General features: G+C 41.7%; 1 protein-coding gene across 3 annotated transcripts in view; it reads right to left on the bottom strand.

Moving 5' to 3' along the window:
- Positions 1-18,030, bottom strand: part of FCHO2 (FCH domain only 2) — a 153,489-nt gene that overhangs the window by 102,453 nt on the left and 33,006 nt on the right. The window lies entirely within an intron of this gene.

Here is an 18,030-nt window from a genome sequence, read left to right as displayed (position 1 = left end):
CGAGGGGCACCAGCAGGGCTGGGGAGTGAGGGGCCATACTAAAGAAATGGGGTCATGCTGAGGAAAAGTTTGGGAAACACTGCTATATCATACCATGTAATCTACCTTATCTCGATGCATCATATCTATCACAATAGTATTTGAATGGCTAATCTCACATTATGATATTTTCATGCTTATATACTTGCCCAGTTTTCCCACTGACACCGAGGCTGCATTGAATTTTTTTCTATGTTGAAAGAAAATATGAGACTGTTGGGATATTGCCTCTCTCCTTCTGAGAAGCGACAGAGCTAATAATGGGATCATAAAACAATATATGTATTTATTTATTCCTCCATGGATTCCTCCAAAGACATTTGGAAAATGTCTATTCCCTTTCAGAGGGGAAGTAAAAGGAGGCTGCCTGCACTCAAAAAAATAAGCAAAGAACAGCCAGGATTTGGATGATACGACTTCTAGTCTCATATTCAATTCACTAGACCAAGAAAAAGGGAAAAAACACTTTCAGCCCAGGCATCTCTGGGTACTACAGACTTACGCTCAATGGAAGTGGCAAGCAAGTAATCCTGAGGAGTTGCACTACAGCTTTAAGAATAACAAAAAAGTTAGAAAGAACAGTAATTTGATTTCTTTAAGTCTATTTAAACTAGCTCAGAACTTAAGTTCTTTATCATTTACAAACGGAGACAGAAAATTTCCACTAAGCCAAACAAAAGTGACTGGTTGATCTTATTCTGATAGAATTAAAATTACTTGTATTGTTTAGATGTTTCTGAAATTGGATGCTATTTGATTCACAAAAGTTATGGTGCGGTGCCTTGAGTCCAATGAGCGGTACCTTGAGTCAAAAAAGACCACTGACCTAAAAAGATGAAGAACTCACTATTCCCTAATTCCCAACTATGTCAGTCTAACAATAGACATTTCAATAGTTACTTATGAAAAAATGTAAGTATCTGGAACAAATGGATTAATAGGGTGCACCCTGCATGACCCACAACAGCTGAAGGCTGCATTTACAGAGGCCGTTCCAAGCCAATAATCACAAAGCAACTATAGGAAGACACTCAAGCACCTTTCTTAATTTTAAAAGGAAAGCAGCAGTCAATCCAGTCAGTATTCTAAATGCATTTCCAGAGAAATAAGTAAAGCCTATTCATCTTTCCTCAGCTTACCTCTGTAGTTCTCAACCAGGGCATTGCTTCTTCAATACAGTGACCTGAAAAACCTAAAGAAGGCAGGAGGAGTAGGCATAACTAATGAGTTTTATGCCCTGGGCATAACTGTGCCAACATTGCAGAGCAGCAGGAAGGGGGCAGAGAAGGAGGTCTTACCTGGCCTGCATGCCTCAGAGCTGCTCCAGCTACAGCCCATGTCAGCCTAACCCTGCACACAGGACTGTTCCACCAACAGGACCAACATGCCTCTATTTCCAGGAGTAATATGTAGGATCGGACTGGGAAGGCCTGCATAAAAAGTGTGTGCTCTAACCACAGCTGCTTCCTGATCTGCCTCCACAGGAAATATGCGGGACAGCTCCAATTGGCTGTGGTCTCCATTGAGAACCACTGCCACAGAACAAAGAAGTCTTAAAAGGCTGTTAATACTTTATATGGACCTGGTTCCAAAAAGAACGACCAGGTGAGCCAGCTTCCTAATGCACTGAATTATTCTGAGACATTCTTTGTGTGGACCACATGATGATGCTTTTTGGCTCTGTTGGGCCTTTGAAGAAACTTTGACTCAGCAGGAAAGAAGATTTTGCTTTATGAAAGAAATGGAATACAGGCTTAACCACTTCTTTGCCCCAAAGGAAAAAGTGGTATTGATCTGTATATGGCAATTCCAACACATCCTTGATCCAAAAGAATGCTAAAAAATTATAGGAAGAAGAATGAGAAATCCCTTCAGTACGTGCAGCTGAGAGGGAGCAGCATGTGAACCATTTTAACAAAAGGTTGAAGCTCAGAGGAGTAATAATGTGGCAAAGAGAATCTACTTTTGCTTGTCAGTGGCTCTGAATTAAATAAAATCTCCCTACTTACAGAAGGGAATCTCAAGAGACAGTCGGATCTTGTATAAACTTAGGCTGAAAGAGATGCCACTTAAATTCTGAGGCAATAAAGGCTGCAGCTTTTATTCTGCTCCTCCTTTCAATTAAAGTATGTTAAATATTAGTATCTTTATATAATTTATATGACCTTGTAAAATACTTGAAAATGTCCTAATACATAGGCATCAGAAAGGTGCATAAGCTACAAATCACAGACTTCATAAATGACCAGCTTTTCATGTGTATCCTCAAATAACTACACTGACATAAATGATCAAAACAGCGTTCTACTTACAAAACTAGCCTCTGAACACAGGAAGTTATATGAGAATGAAAAAAAGCTACAAAATCTTTAAGACCAAAGTCTTCCTGGTTCAAACAAGGATTATCAAAAAACTTCTAATATCTAACAGTTCTCTGAAAGGCTATCAGTCAAATACAAGAGAAGAGACATGCACGGTAAGATAAATCTGCAAGGGTGGGGAAAATGTTCTTTCCTAGGCCCTGGACAGACATAACACTGAAGTGCTTCTAAGACTGTTGTACTCTGAAGCACTTCAAAAATAGAGCATTTTATCCACAGACAGAAGTACAACTTCCCATTTTCCTTCTCCTCCCACTGCAGTACTTTAAAATGCTGCAGCTGCATGGTTTCCAACCAGGAGATTGCTCAGGTCTGTGGTTCAGCTCCCCCTACCTGAGGCAGTGGGTGGAAAGAGTAGGATGGACAGCATTCTCTTATACACTGGCTTCTGGTCACCCATAGCACCTCCCCTCACCTGCCCCAATCTCCTCGTTCCGGTGGGAGAGGCACAAAGGGATTCCTGCTCTCCACCCCAGGTGACAAAGCTGAGTGGACAGGAGAGTACTTTTTGGCAATCTATCTTCCTCTCCAACTCCTCTTCCCACTGGATGCTGGAAGGCCAAGCAACCCCATCATGCGAAGTCCTTCAAAATGAAGGATTTCAAAAGAAGCTATTATTTCTACAGGGTTACTTCTAGAAAGCTTTGTAGGACGTGTATGTCCTCACTGTTTGAAATGCTTAAGATGTTAAAAGAACCCCATCTCTATCATCATGTCCAAGATCCATCCTAACAACTCACTATTTTTGGCTCATCATTTAAATACCCCTCTATTTGGAAAACTTTAAAATATGCAGAACATTTTTTTCTTTTATTTGGGAAGTCTTGTTTTATTTGGAAAATTCTTAAAATACATTTGGCTAGTGGTCACCAACCAGTTGATCTCAACTGGCTGATCGTGAAGCCTCTTGACAGTTGATCTCAGTTTGTCAGAGGCTCCACAATTGGGAGTGGCGGGACGCATGTGGCTGGGCTGAGCAGTGTTCCCTGTCACCTGAGCCAGACTGGGTAAGTGGGGTCAGAGCCTGGGCTACTTGTCTGGGAGGCAGGGGTAGATCCTGGGGTGCCAAAAGTGATCTTCACCATAAAAAGGGTGGAGACCACTGTATTAGGCCCTGCCTAAGACTACATGTACACTAAGCTTAAAATCAAAACCATTCAGGAGTTAATACATAAGAAGCTAAAAGCTTCCAGTACTAAGTATTTTAGAATTTCTTACGTTGTGTTAGAAAGACAAATGTCCTATAGGTTTTGGAGCAAATAGAGCAATTTTTAGAGAACAATAATAAAAAATGATCCACTCTGACCTTACTTAAGGAAGTCAAATAACAAAAACAAAGAAGTTAATATAGCTTTATTTTTTTTTAAAGGTAAGAAATTGTGTTTTTATTGTTTTAGGTATGTATACCTTTATGCAACAAGAATGCAAGTCTAATAGTTATATATATCTATATATACATCTATATATCTATATCTATCTATAGAGATAGATATATCTATAGATATATCAATCAAGTAATTTTCTTTGAAAAATACTTGTTTAGTATCAGGAAATTATCACTGAATGTAATTTATGTAATATTTAAATCAGCATAAATCCTTTTTCTTCTGCACTACATGGATAGGACCAAGTTGACTTCACTGCTTCAAGGCAGGGGGGACAGGCAGACCTAAATGTCTGCTGCTCACTTTACTACCACTTTGACATTTTCTTCTGTTCCTGTTTCACACCATTCAGGTGATAGGTCAAGGGGTGCCCCACTGTACCTTCATCTGCCAAAATGAAGAAAATCAATATCTATTCTATAAAAATGGAATTACTGGTGCAGAATGCCACAATACGCTAACAGCTGCTGCTATGACAATAGAGTATCCAAAATAAAGTTCCTGGGGCAGAAAGGGTGAGATCCTGTACTCTGAGACACTAGAATATGAACATGAACAAGGTCAAACATAAATGGAGTGAAAATTTACTTGCAATTGCCAGAACAAACATGTGTGCTGAAGGAAAAACAACTCTAAGACAATGCAGGCCCAGAGTTAATCTGGTACCTAATTCACCACAGAAACTGTTCAAAAACAGTTTGCCTTTGTGAAGAACACAGACCTATAGCACTGCCAGAGTCAATGAAATCGTGAGGTATCTGAAATGCAATCACCAGCAGACAAGTTAAATTTGCCGGTGGAACAGTCGAAGCCTTACATATAATCTTGAAGAAAATACCTTTTTCTTAGAATTCAGTTTAATTGCATTAGGCAGGTTGAATACATTACACAATACAGATTTTCTAAATAAAAGTTTAAGTTTTCACTCTTTTTTAATTCTCTGGCTTATCTCTGAAATAGTATGAGGTCTATAAGTCAGAAAATAAAAAGGAAAAAACTAATTCCATGCAGCTTTGTAAAAACTAGCATACGTATTTATATACATCACTAAAAGAATCTAACACTGTATGTTAAGGAGGTTCATATCTTGGCTTGGTAGCCCTTTATTATGACCCACCTTTGATATCCATTAACAAGCAGATACAAAAGATATGCTTAAAAATATAACAACTATACCGCCTCTGGGGCAACTACTATTTCAGAAGGCTTGATATATTACCATCATGTCATACAACAACTCCTCAGACAGCATTATCAAACAGCTGTATTAAAAATACTAACATTTAGCTGAACTGAAAACTACCATGGTTAGTTATTTCCCTTCCCTAAGGACAACGTTAATCATTTATGACTGACTTAATCTTTATTATTAATATTTGAAATACTCTCTCTCTCCTCTCCATGCATGCAATGTGACTATTTTCCCCAGGCTATGTACAGGGGCTTCTTCCACTATTACCTTTTCTATTAAACATGGATTATCTTCAGTCATTCATTCTTATTCCATGAGGAAGTATTGTCCTTTTTGCCTTTTTCTGTAATACAACTTATTCAGTTTGTTTAAATAAAAAGTGCTTAGTTTGTCCTCCAGGACATGCATAAATAACATCTTTAGAGACAAACATATGTTAACTAACCAAATATTTCCAAAATAGCAATAGCTACAGTTGGCTGAGAGAAGCCAATTTGCTGAAATTTATAAAACAGATTATTTTAGAAGCTGAAAAGTAGACCTTTTGGGTTTTTTCCCCCCAAATTTTTAATGTTTCCACATTTTTTTAAAGATGTAAATTCTTATTTAAATATCAGGAGACAAAGCAGGATTCTACTCAGTTTTAAAAGCAAAAAATGGAAGAAAAAAGAAACAGCGAAGAATATAACATGTAAGTTTCTTGTTTCCAATTTGGTCAAAGCACTGAGAAAGTGAATTTTCCTGTAAAAATTTAATTTTTGAACAGGACTTCATTAAAAAAAAAAAAGTGCTAGAAAATTTTGATCCAAGCATGAAAGCAAACAAATGCCAAAAAATAACACCCTAATTTTTAATACAACACTGATCATAAGCTTGTTATATAGCTTTGGGGGGTTTTTTGGTCTAGAAAAGGCCTCAGTATGTTAATGGTAGTGCCATCCTTATTTGTTTCAATTGTTTCCAAAATGGTACACATAAGATTCCCCTCTGATGGAATCAGAGTTTAAGAATGTCTTGCACCTGACTGAGTTCTAACGACTTTTATATACTACAAAGTATAAGCCACAGTAAAATTTTCAAAGAATGAGAAAGCCAGAAAGAACTTTTACCTTCAAATAAAGATCACACAAAAACCCCACAACAACCCTTTTTATTTGTTGTTCTTACTACTGCCCAACTCTCAAGTACTTTTCCACTTAGCTGTACCTTATTTGCTTTTGGGATTTTATTGTGTTTATACTTCCACAAGTAAAGGGCAGTTTATTTCAGTATCATAAGTAGGTCATGAGCAGGGATCCAGGTTTTCTATTTACTATGGAAAAATGTGGTAAAACCCAGATCTTCTCATTTTAAGAAGAAAAACATGGGTGTTCTCATTTTAAGGAGAAAAATGTGAGAAATGGTGAGTTTCCCCTTGCAGCCTGGCAGAGTTGCAGCCTGCAAGGGGCTGGGGGCAGCTGGAAGAGGGCAGTCAGGCATGGGGGTGCCATATGCACGTGCACATACACATGGACACCAGGCAGCCTAGAGAACAGCTCCCTGCAGGTAAATCTGGTGGTGGCTGGGGGGATTAAGGGCCTCATAGTGAGGGAGGGAGTTCGGTAGGGCTGGGGTTGGGGCTGCTGCCCAACCCAGGCAGTGAGTGGGACTTGGGGCCCAGGGCCATGTGGGGCTGCAGGGCCTGGGCAGGCAGCGGGACAGAGCTGTGGGCGGCTTGTCGGGGAGGGGGGTGCAGCTCCCTGCTGCTGTGCGCAATCCAAATGGGGGCATGTGGGGCACATGCCCCCCAGATATGTGCACAGAGCAAGGATGGGGCAGGCTGTGGGCCCAAACTCCCCACCCTGCTACCCTCCTTCCGGGGCCTCTGGAGCCCAGCAGGTGGGACCTGGTGAGGCAGGGAAGAGCAGGGGAAGCTCGAAGCTGCTGCCACAAGCCCTGCACCACCATACTGAGGCACACCCTTCCCACCCAGCAGCAGGGGTGGAGGCACAGAGTTGTGCCTTCAACTACTGCCAGGTGGGCAGGGGGCATCTCACCATGGCTGCGCACCACTTCCAGCAGCAGCACCAAGCTTCCCCACCCTGCCCACTGCACCAGGCTCTGCCCAGTGGGCTGCAGAGGCCTCAGGGGGAAGGCAGAAGAGGAGGGAGCCCAAGGCCGCAGCAGACAGTCCCCATTCACCCCCGCACAGGCTCTACTCCAGCCATGTTGCCTGTGGGGGAGGGGGAGCTGGGCTCTGCACTCTGCTCTGTCGCAGCAGCTGCTGTCTCCCACATGTGGCAGCCGGGCCGAGGTGCTGCTGTGGAGGGCAGGGGGCTACAGACCTGGGTCCCTGGCCCCATAATCCTGGCAGCTGGGCCAGGGGGAAAGGGGGTTGTAGGTGAGGAGTGAGGGGCACCAGCATGGCTGGCAGCTGTGGGTCAGGAGTGAGAAGAAATAGCATGGGAAGGACACCAGCATATCAGGGATGCTCAGCACCACAAAGCAGTGGAGGGGATAGCCACAGATGGACCTGCATTCTGGTAAGCAAAGGGGGCAGAGGGAACTCTGACTTTCCATGACAAAAAACCCCAAAAATCAAACACAAAAATTTATAGGTATTTAGAATTTATTTTATTAATGATTGAGGCACTGATAGGCTTCAAAATTATTTTTAAATTGTAAATATGTCAATAAAATGTGTTCAACTATATGCAGATTCTGGGGTTTTAAATTGGAGAATTTGCAGGGTTAAAGAAATCAAAGAGAGTTTGCCATTTTTAAACAGAAAACTAGGATCACTGGTCATGAGATCACAGGCACATGTAAATATACTCTAGGGCTGTGCAAAGGGGCATCTTATAGTCAAATAATCACAAGCTCATTACAAGGTGTATTAAGTCAGAGGTGTTGCCTTTCTAGGAAATGCTCATTCCTAGCCAATCCTGGAGAGAGATACAACCACACACTTTTTCCCTGTGTAAATACATTGCTAAAGCCAATAAAAAAATTGTAGAAAATAAAATTCAGTGTTTGACAGATAGCCCCTAAACTGATATTTTCTATTTTCTGAAACCAGATAGAAAGTTCTCCTGAAACTGAAATTCCGTGCAAGTATGTAAGTATTTACCCACTACCTAAAACTAGAGATACTTTGATGTGGGAAAGCACTACCCCCTTCCCCTCTCCCACCCCCCCCAAAAAACCCAAACAAATCCACCTTCTCTGTTTTCTTCTAGTGGCACAGGTTCAATGATATTTCTGTACAAAGAGGATTGGCCACTCTGCCAGTCCTTGCTGACTACTACTAAATACAAATTCATCTATTTGGTTGGTTCCTCCAAAAATCTCATGCTGTAATCATGTCAAATTCAGTCACTACTGAATTTGCATTTGTGTGCTCACATGTCCTGGAACTATTAAGGAGTAGAAATACTATTGCTCTTCCTCCCAAAGAAAGATCTCTGGAACACATGCTGGCCATTAAAAAGACTTTCTAGGCATTTTATTCTTTGGACAGCAGGAATCTGAAACTTTGTTTCAATTGTTATCAAGAAGCTTAGAAATCTGTTGGTGATATTCTCTCCAATGTAATACAGAGTTGGCTCAAAAATTTTCCTTTTCCACCTTGTAGTTTTGAAAATGCATTTTACCAGTTCACTCTCAAACACTGCCTTTCATGTATGAACACATCTCATCTGATACAAGGCTACCTTCAGTACCATGCAATAAGGTGTATAGCGAGCTTTTGAATGAAAGCAGAAGCAAACTTGAAAAACTTTTATTTCAGTTGTAACTACATTAGTGTTTGCCCATGACTATCACCAGTAGGGCTGTGTGAAATTTTGACGGATGTTTCATTTCAAAGCTGTTTTGATGCGTTTTGAGCTCAAAACAGAGAAATAGAAATGAAACAGAAAGTTTCAAAACAGTTTTGAAATGAAACGAGGCAACTCGAAACATTTTGAAAGTTTTGAAACGTTTTGAGTTTCGAAGCCAGGATTGCCGCAGTTAAACAGAAACTAAGGAGAGGAAGGGGGAAGAGGGAGGAAGGATTGCTTTATATTGACATCTAGCTCCCTGTTTGATTCCCCAGGTCTCTGATCACTTCCCCAGCCCTTCCTGGGGGGTGCGGGCCCCCGATCTGTGTGTGGAGTTTCAACAGGCTGCTGCTGAAACTGCAGCAGCAGCCTGCTGAAACCCAGCGCGCAGATCTGGGGGCAGCGATCAGAGAGCTGGGGAATGGAACCTGGGGGAAATGTTCAGGTCTCGGAACATTCTCCCAGTTCCTGGTTGGATTCCCCGGTTCCCCAATCTTTCCCCCAGCTTTCCGTTCACTTCCCCAGCTCTTGCTGGGGGGCCACCGGTACCAACTGCAATGGGAGGGTTGCGGGTTGGGGGGCTATGTTGTGGTCTTCCCTACATAGCTCAGCCTGGTGGCAGAACAGCCAGTGGCAGAGTCACTCAGAGCTCAGTCCTGGCTCTGAGCGCAACCCTGGCCAGTGGCTCTCCCCAGCCTCAGCTCCATGGGGCTGGTGGAGCCACTCAGAGTGCAGCTTGGTGGCGGGAGGCAGGGGAGATCCAGGGCTATGCTCTGAGCGACTCCGCCAGCCCCACGGAGCTCAGCCCGGCAGCGGGAGGCAGTGGGAGAGCCAGTGGCAGCGCCACTCCGAGTACAGCCCTGGATCTGAGCGCAGCCCTGGCCAGTGGCTCTCTGCTACCTCCTGCCACCAGGCTCAGCTCTGTGGGGCTGCAGAGCCTCCCACCACCAGGCTGTGCTCACCAGAGCTGCGCTCCAAGTGGCTCCGCCGCCGGCTCTCCCACCACCGGGCTGAGCTCCATGGAGCTGGAGGAACCACTTGGAGTGCAGCCATGGCTCTAAGCGCAGCCCTGGCGAGCACAGCCCAGCAGCTGGAGGTTCCACATCCCCACAGAGGTGAGCCTGGTGGTGGGAGGCAGTGGAGAGCCAGTAGCAGAGCTGCTCAGAGTGTAGTCCTGGCTGGTGGCTCTCCCCTGTCTCCAGCCACCAGGTACAGCTCCATGGAGTGCAGCCCAGTGGCAGGTGGGGAGAGCCAGGGCTGCGCTCCGAGTGGCTCTGCCAGCCCCACGGAGCTCAACCTGCCCTTCCAGCACTGCCACTGAGCGCCAGGAAGAGCCCAGTGCTGCCCCTACTGCAGCTGCAGGAGGAGCAGACGCCGCGTGCCTGTAGCTGCTGGGCTGCATCATGCCCTGAACCCCCTGGCACAGCGCAGCCCAGTGGTTGCAGGCAGGCAGCCTCCGCTGCTCCTGGGGCTGCATCAGGGGCACTTTGGGCAGGCGGTGGCAATGGAAGGGGGGCTGCCACTGCAAAATTTGCTGTAGCCCCCCCCCCCCTTCTAGAACAGCTACCAAGCATGGGCCTTCTGGGGTATGCAGGCCCCCAGATCTGCGTGTGGGATGACAGGAGGTTACCACTGCTGCCTGGGGCCAGTGGCAGCAGCAGTCTTCCCAGCGCTGGGCACAGGCTACACCCAGTGCTGGTTCCACGTGGCAGCAGCAGCCTCTTGTCATCCTGCATGCAGATCCGGGGGCCTGCACCCCCGGGAACAGTCCAGCACAGTCCCACAGCCCCCACAAGGGTGCAGATCCCCAGATCTGCACATGGGATGACAGCAGGCTGCCACTGCTGGCTAGTGATACGAGTTTTGCTTTCAACTGTTTGAGGTGCAGTTTCACAAAACCCCTGCACCTATCTCCTTGAAACTTGGCAGGCTTCAGGCCTTCAGAAGGGGCTACCATTCCTTTATTTTTCATCCAAATCAGGCAAGAAATGACAAATTTATAGGCGTTTTTGTGATTCCCCATTATAGCCTACAGGCAAAACATTGAAACAGCGAAACAGTTTTGACGAAATGAAATGGAATAGTGCTTTGAAATTAAATAAAACGAAACACTGTCCCTTTGAAATGAAAGTCAAAACGAAATGGTGCTGTTTTGCACAGCCCTAATAACCACTATAAATGATTCCAAGTAAAGACTATATAGATGACTTGGAAGATGGCCTATCACCCTGCCAGTATAGGTATAGTTTTTCAGAAAACAGTCCAGAGACAAGAAAAATAGTCACAAGATCCTTTTTACAAGATATTCATATCTTTTGTAGCCAATTCGATGTTTTTGCTTCCATGGTTCCTGAACCATATATAGTGGTCTCAGATGATTCCTCTGTCCTCTAGACCAGTGGTTTTCAACCTGAGGTCTGCAGACCCCTGGGGCCTGCAGCCTATGTCTAAGGGGTCTGTGAAAGATGACTGTGATCAATCAAAAACATGTGAATACCCAAACTTAACATTCAAAGGGGTTTACACCTCCATTCAAAATTTGATTTTTTTTTTAAGGGTCTGGAAATGAAAAAAGTTGAAGTATACTGCTCTAGACAGATTCCTATTGACTCCTATTCCTCCTCAGCCTCCCTTTTACCAACTGGTGAAACAGTGACATGACTGAAAAGCAGATTTATTAATGTACTTTGGAAGTCACATCAACAATGACTGCCATCCAGTGAGAATAAATCAAAATGACTAAGAACTGTATGGCATGATAATCCATGCTACATATATTACCAAGTAATAGTTGGGTGTTGCCAACGCCATCAACTGAAAAGGGAAAAGTGTACCACAGAGTGTATCCTGATAAGTGAAGCTTACATGGCAACTGGAAAAAAATAAAAGCCTAACATGTGTAGACCGCTGCCTTACCTGGTTAATCCAACCATAAATTTAAGCCAGCCACATGTGCAAAGTAACTATTACGCCATAAAAATGTACATCCAGTTATAAAGCAAGCCAACCAGCTATGAAGTTAGTGTTTGAAAATGCGTAACAACTTTATAACTGGTTTCTATCCAGCTTTAATTTGAACATGTGGAAGGGCCTTAATTTATACTCTAAATTGTACCTTGAGTCTTTATCTCATCCTCTAAAAGAGAGAGGAAATTCACATGGGAATAATATGGAGGTGTCAAATGCATCAATAGTTCCATGGACACCTTCAACTTCTTCAGAAGGAACAGCAGAACAATTAAACGGCACCATATTGATACTTTTAACATATTATATTGGAACTACAGTAAGATGCATGGATCCAACTAGGTACAACTTTCATGAAGCTGCTGCTGGACCTCATGACCTCCAGCAATTTTACACCAAGCCTGGATGCTTCCCCAAGGGAAGAGAGAAACAAAAACTAAAAATTGAAATATACTGCCTTGGGAAGACTATAATTCTCTTGGCTAAACATTGACTCCAAAATGTCATACAGAGCTGCAAGGGGAGAGGGAGAATAAATAGTTGCAAGTAAATGGAATCTTGAGATGTGTTGTCCATATGCATACTCCTCCCTGTGGGTGTGTATGCATGTGCCTTAAACATCTGGTTTTGTCTTAGCCATGCCCATAAAAAGCAATGTATGCCATACCTCTTCTTAGACCTCATGCCAAGGGGATTAATGGTGATGTGCACTCCCTGCTCTTCAGTTTTTTCTTAACCTCAGCTATATTCTTTGTGGGCAAGGCACAGACACACATATGGACAACATCTCTCAAAGAACTCCATTACTGGCAAGTAATTTTCTTTTCCTTACGAAAGAATAGGAAAGCAAGAATCACTTGCAACTGAGTAAATGTGGAGAAAATGCAAAAAGTAGAAAAAAAATCCCAAACTAGTAAAATAAATAAGCCTTAAAAATCTCAGTCTGCCCATGTAAAGAAAATGGAGACCATTGAGGAGAAAGCTATCGGGGGGAAAAAAATCAGTCCCCAGAAGATGATAAAAGAAAAGCGGTTCTTCAAAGAAGGCTTGAGTAAGTTTGTAGGCTGTAAGCATGAACTCAGAAATGTTTCTTTCCTGAAAAGAACTGAAGAGCAAAAAAAGTGCAGACTGCCCTTCATCCCCTACCATACCCACAGTGAGAAAATGGATAATTACTTGAAGGCTTTTTGTCCATTTTGAGATGCTTTTTCTCCATTTTGATACTTAATATTACTTACTTTACTGCCTTTTAACTTCCTAGAAAAACAGTTTTTATAGTCACTGCAAGCTGATACGCTATCTCCCCAGACCAGGAAAAAAACCCAGTGGTTGCCTGAAGTCTATTACAGAACCCTTCCTTAGGACAGTTTATTATTCAGAACACAAAACAAAGCACTTTCCCTCATCACAGCAGGCTGCAGACCACAGAAACCTCTTCTCTTGAATCCTTGCCCTGATTCTGGTAAAAGGCCACAGCCCTTCCTGAGAGTTAGCCATTAATCCTTCCCTGTTTCACCCTGTCCTATCCACCTTGTTTACTTATCATTCTTTCCATTTGAGCATTCAAGAGTATTCTGATATACTATACACTATGATGTCAAGCTGAGGCAGAAACCCTTAAAAATGGACACCATAACTCCTGGCAAAATTTCAAAGAATTTTTCTGCATAACCAGTGTCACGTACGTATTTTTTGAACTTGACTTGATTAAACTGCTGTTCGTCCAAGAATTAATTTCTCATGTTGGAAGAGGGTGAACACAATTATTTATCTTCATAAAGAAAGTAGAACCATATATTATCAATTCATTGCTGCTGCTAGGGTATAAACTATATCCTTCTTTTTCTTAATAGTCTAACATATGTAGAGAAAAAAAAAGTGACTGGACTTCTTCTGTAATGCCACATTTCAGAGCCAAGGAGCTGCCACCCTGATAATGATATGAAATTTATCCAAATAAAATGGTAAATACAATTCAAATACAACCTCAATAGAATCCGACTGATGGCATTAAAAGATGCTTATAAATCTAACAGGAAATCATCTGACTTTTAGAAAATTATCCAACAATCTACATACCAAATTATGGTCTGAAGCATATCTGATATTAGAAGAGACAGAGGAGATGACTAATATTTTTCTAAGTCCACCCCCTTTTCAGAAATGTTATGTATAATCTTTTTTGTAATTTGCCTTAATAAGTGAAAGAACTGTTTTCAATGTACAAAAAAAATGAAAGTGCAACTACTCCTATTTATGCTGAATGTATTTATTACAGACCATCTGTTTTACTTTGAAGAAAAAAAACCCAGCATTTCCACGTGTACCTTAAACAGTACTATAAGTTAAAAACTTATCCTTCCATGTGTTCTTTAAACCAAATTTGGAAAGAGTAAAAGATAAGTAAAAGACAACTGCCTGACAAAATTATTTAAGTTTTATATTAAAGAACTAGTATATAAGAAAGTCCACAAATCTAAAACAGAATTTGGAAACTGGGCAAGTATTCTCTCTTCAAGGTACGCACAATTTCCACTGAAACAGTGAACCAGTATATCAAGAAAAAGAACAATTTAAATTTGTTTTAGAAGTCTTCCAATGACAAATGCAAGCCACCAGAGGGAGCCCACATGATCCTATGTAGAACATAAAATTGTACTAAAACAAAGATTCAAATACATATCAACACAGTTTAAGCAAATGAACTCCCTTATCCATAAACTGCTTAAAACTTTACTAATCCACACAAAGAATTTTCAGTCTGTTTCTACCTCTTGGTTGCAGTCTCTCAAAATATTCAATCTAGTTTGCAAATATACTAGTAAATGAATTTAATATGTAATTACAGATAAATTACATCTGTCAAAGTACATTTTTATTATGTCTAGGTATGCACGGATTCACAAAATGTCATTATTTTATACCGCTATCCCGACTAGCAGTTATATGCCTTCTGCTTGACATATGTTGGCAAAAGAAAACCTCTAGACAGCTGCAAGAGGTGGCTACATAGTCCTGTGGATTTTTAATCACCAGTCCTAAACTGGCTCATTGCCTTACATCTTATTGCCCCTGTTCCTAGATTGTCAGCTGTTTTGACCTTGTAACTGCAGTTTTCCCTCCTGAACATTGATCAGCTACGTCTTTGACACCTTTAAGCCTCTAAAGAAACCTCTTTGTCCGCAACTCCCAACTTAGTTAAGAGCATAGACTCTAGCTCATGCTATCATATCCGCTTTAATCTCCTTTTCTCCACACAGAATTGTCTGTGTTTCTTCAGTTTGTAGATTTGGAGGATTGCTACGCCAATTTGTATTTTAATCTTTGCATCTGAAAACACTGCAAGTATGCTTGCAATGTGTGGAATTTTCTTTACCAAATTAAACAATGAAGGAAATCTATGCTTTTATTAGGGTGTGCGCATGTATGCTGCATAACAAATAATGTAATGGAAGTGTGCATGGGTTGAGATATGAGTATCTTAGGCTAACTCAACTCAGTCACTGAGTACTTTGCAACATGACAGAGTTAGGTGGGGCTTTCACAAAATAGTCCAAAACTTATGCTACTACACATGTAAGACTTAGCAGTTAATTTCCCCAAAACTACATCTTTCCTCATGAAAGCAATCTTATTTCACCCTGGGGATTTTCATGGATCTCCCATTGCTCAATGGGTAACATTATACACTGCCATCATGTTAGGATTCACTTTGTTCAGAAGCGAGATGTTTACCTGAACCATTACGCCTAACTGGCAGCAGAATTAACTTTACTGTAAAGCAGTGATTCTCAACCAGTGCTGAGGTATCAAGAGTGTTGGGGGTATCAAGAAATACCTTTAAGGATGTCATGTGCTGCTCAATACTAGCAACATCAGGTACACAAACACTTGCATGTGATTCACAAGATAAACCTAGACATTTTAAATAGGAAACCAAACTGTCAAAACCTTCTGGAACCTGTTGCGGTCTTTTGGAGTTCTTTGCAACAAAAGACTTGCTTTCTTTTTCTGCAGTCAAATAAAACAAGTAAAATTAAGAGCTGGCATTTTCCAAGGGATTGCCTGAGGATAACAAGGGGTGTCTTGCATCTAGAAAGGTAAAGCAAACCACAGCAGAGAAGAATAAGGATGGTGGGAAGGGGAATAAGGACTTATTCACCTTCTATCCAACAGCATAATGGTTAGGCACCTTGACCAGGAAGTGGAAGACTTGGGCTAGAGGATCCATTCACCCTCAGGAGGTTGGAGCTCACATCTCTCACCTCCCAGGACCATGCCCTAACCACCAAACCATGGGCTAGGCAGAGCTGACAGCCTCCCACCTGCCTGCTGAAGCTAGTTGACCAGATAGAAATGAAGGCAAAAGTCCTGGGAACAGAAGCAAGGAGACTGTAACACAGTAAGAAGGGCACTTTCCCTGGGAGGGAAAGAGTACTAAGTTGCAGCCCCACACTCCCAGTGCTGTTTATCTGATGACTAATTTAGTTATGGTTTAGTGTGGTAACTGGGACACTGTCCTGGGAAGCAGCAGATGGAGGTTGTAATGTTCTTGATCTGAGTAGATCCTAAAACCCATGCCCTCTCACTTTTTGGCCAAGTGCTCTAAAACTAGGCTACTGAGCAAAAGTTGGCTGAGTCCTTCATTGAGCTGTATGCACAATCTTGTCTTGAAACAGCTGCCTGGTCTGATTTCTTTCCCTTTGCCTGAGGACTCAGGAATTGCAGAGTTTATAGGCTTCCTAGATGGAATTAGATCACAACAGAACTTAAGGGGGAGGCAGACATTTATATGGCTGTTCTAGCTTGCTTCTAAGCACATGTATAAAAGTCTAGCTGCCTACAGATCTCCGGTGTATAATGAACCTAGGCACCTAAGCCGCTTTGTGGCAGGGTGGAATAGGAATGTGCCACCTAAAAGGTACTTAAAAAAAATCTCTCCCCCCCTTTAATCTTTATTCCTCATCTTTATTTTTAAAGACAAATTTACAGGAAAATAAATTCAGCAAATAGCAAGTTTTGGCCTAATATACATTTTTAAATCTACCCACCTTTACATGTTCATTATAATGTAGTGTTGTGTTCTTGCTCTCTATACAATATTATGAATGTGGGGAAATCGTATAGGCACAGTTAGTTTCTAAATAACTGTTTATTAACTGGACACACACATGACTCAGCTAGCTATGTGCAATACTGCTCTGTCAGGATTCTGTTAGCTCCTGCAACAGATGATAGGAAGGCCTGCTAGATAGTGTTCACATTGTTAAAGTGATACTACGCAACTCTTGTCCCCTACACAGAATCTAAAAATATGACCACATGGTATTTCTCAAATAGTCCAGTAAGTCACATTTTTTCTTCAGGTCTTGGGTACATAATAGAATAAGATGCTCCACACACATTCCACTTGTGTCAGAGTCCAGTAATATTATGAAGTATAAACAGTAAGCAGTACTTACAGAATATACTTAATGTTTGCACCTAAGGAAAGTTATGTTGCTGATTAAAAAGAAAATACGTAAGAAATAGCTACTGGCAAAATTATTAAATGTAAACTAAAAGTAACTAAGTTCACTAAACTAAAAGTAACTAAATTGGATTTAAACTTCATTGCTGAACAACAAGAAAGAGTTCTACACCTCCCTGCCTTTCTGCCATCTGACACCACCAGGGAAGGAAATCCTGCCTTATCTGCACATCAAAGAACAACTCACAAAGACACTCTCACGGACCCAGAGGAACAGATTTCCACCTTCAGCTTCCTCTGTGCAAAAATGAAGTTTATTTTCTTCCTATGGGGACTTTTTACCATCTTGAATTTTCCCTAAGCCAAAGGAAGGGCATGTGCCCAAAAGCTTGCAGAAAAAGATTTTTTTTTGCGATTTCTTAGTTGGTCTAATAAAAAGGATCATCTCTGAACCAAGAGTCCTGAAGTTCTGCATTTCCAGTTAGCAACACTACATTTCAATACAGAGATGGTTAAATCAGTAGAAACAGAAACTATATGTAGCTACAGTATTAATGTAAGTGTAATTATAATAGTTTGATTACCTAACCATATATTTTGCATAAAACGTGAAGGACAGAGGTACAAATGTGCAAGGGATCAAAAAGTGGAATTTACTGACGTTTATAGCAACCAATCATAACACAGGACAATTTAAGATATACTGTTTGATATATAATGCTCAAATAGCTAAGACCCCCCCCCCCCCCCCCACACAACAACAAAAAAATACACAAAAAAGACGTAACTTTTTTAC

Source organism: Gavialis gangeticus, unplaced genomic scaffold (genome assembly GCF_001723915.1).
Source record: "Gavialis gangeticus isolate Ggan-Ray unplaced genomic scaffold, GavGan_comp1, whole genome shotgun sequence".
In the NCBI taxonomy this organism is placed as follows: Eukaryota; Metazoa; Chordata; order Crocodylia; family Gavialidae; genus Gavialis; species Gavialis gangeticus.
This window is presented reverse-complemented; position numbering and strand designations above follow the sequence as displayed.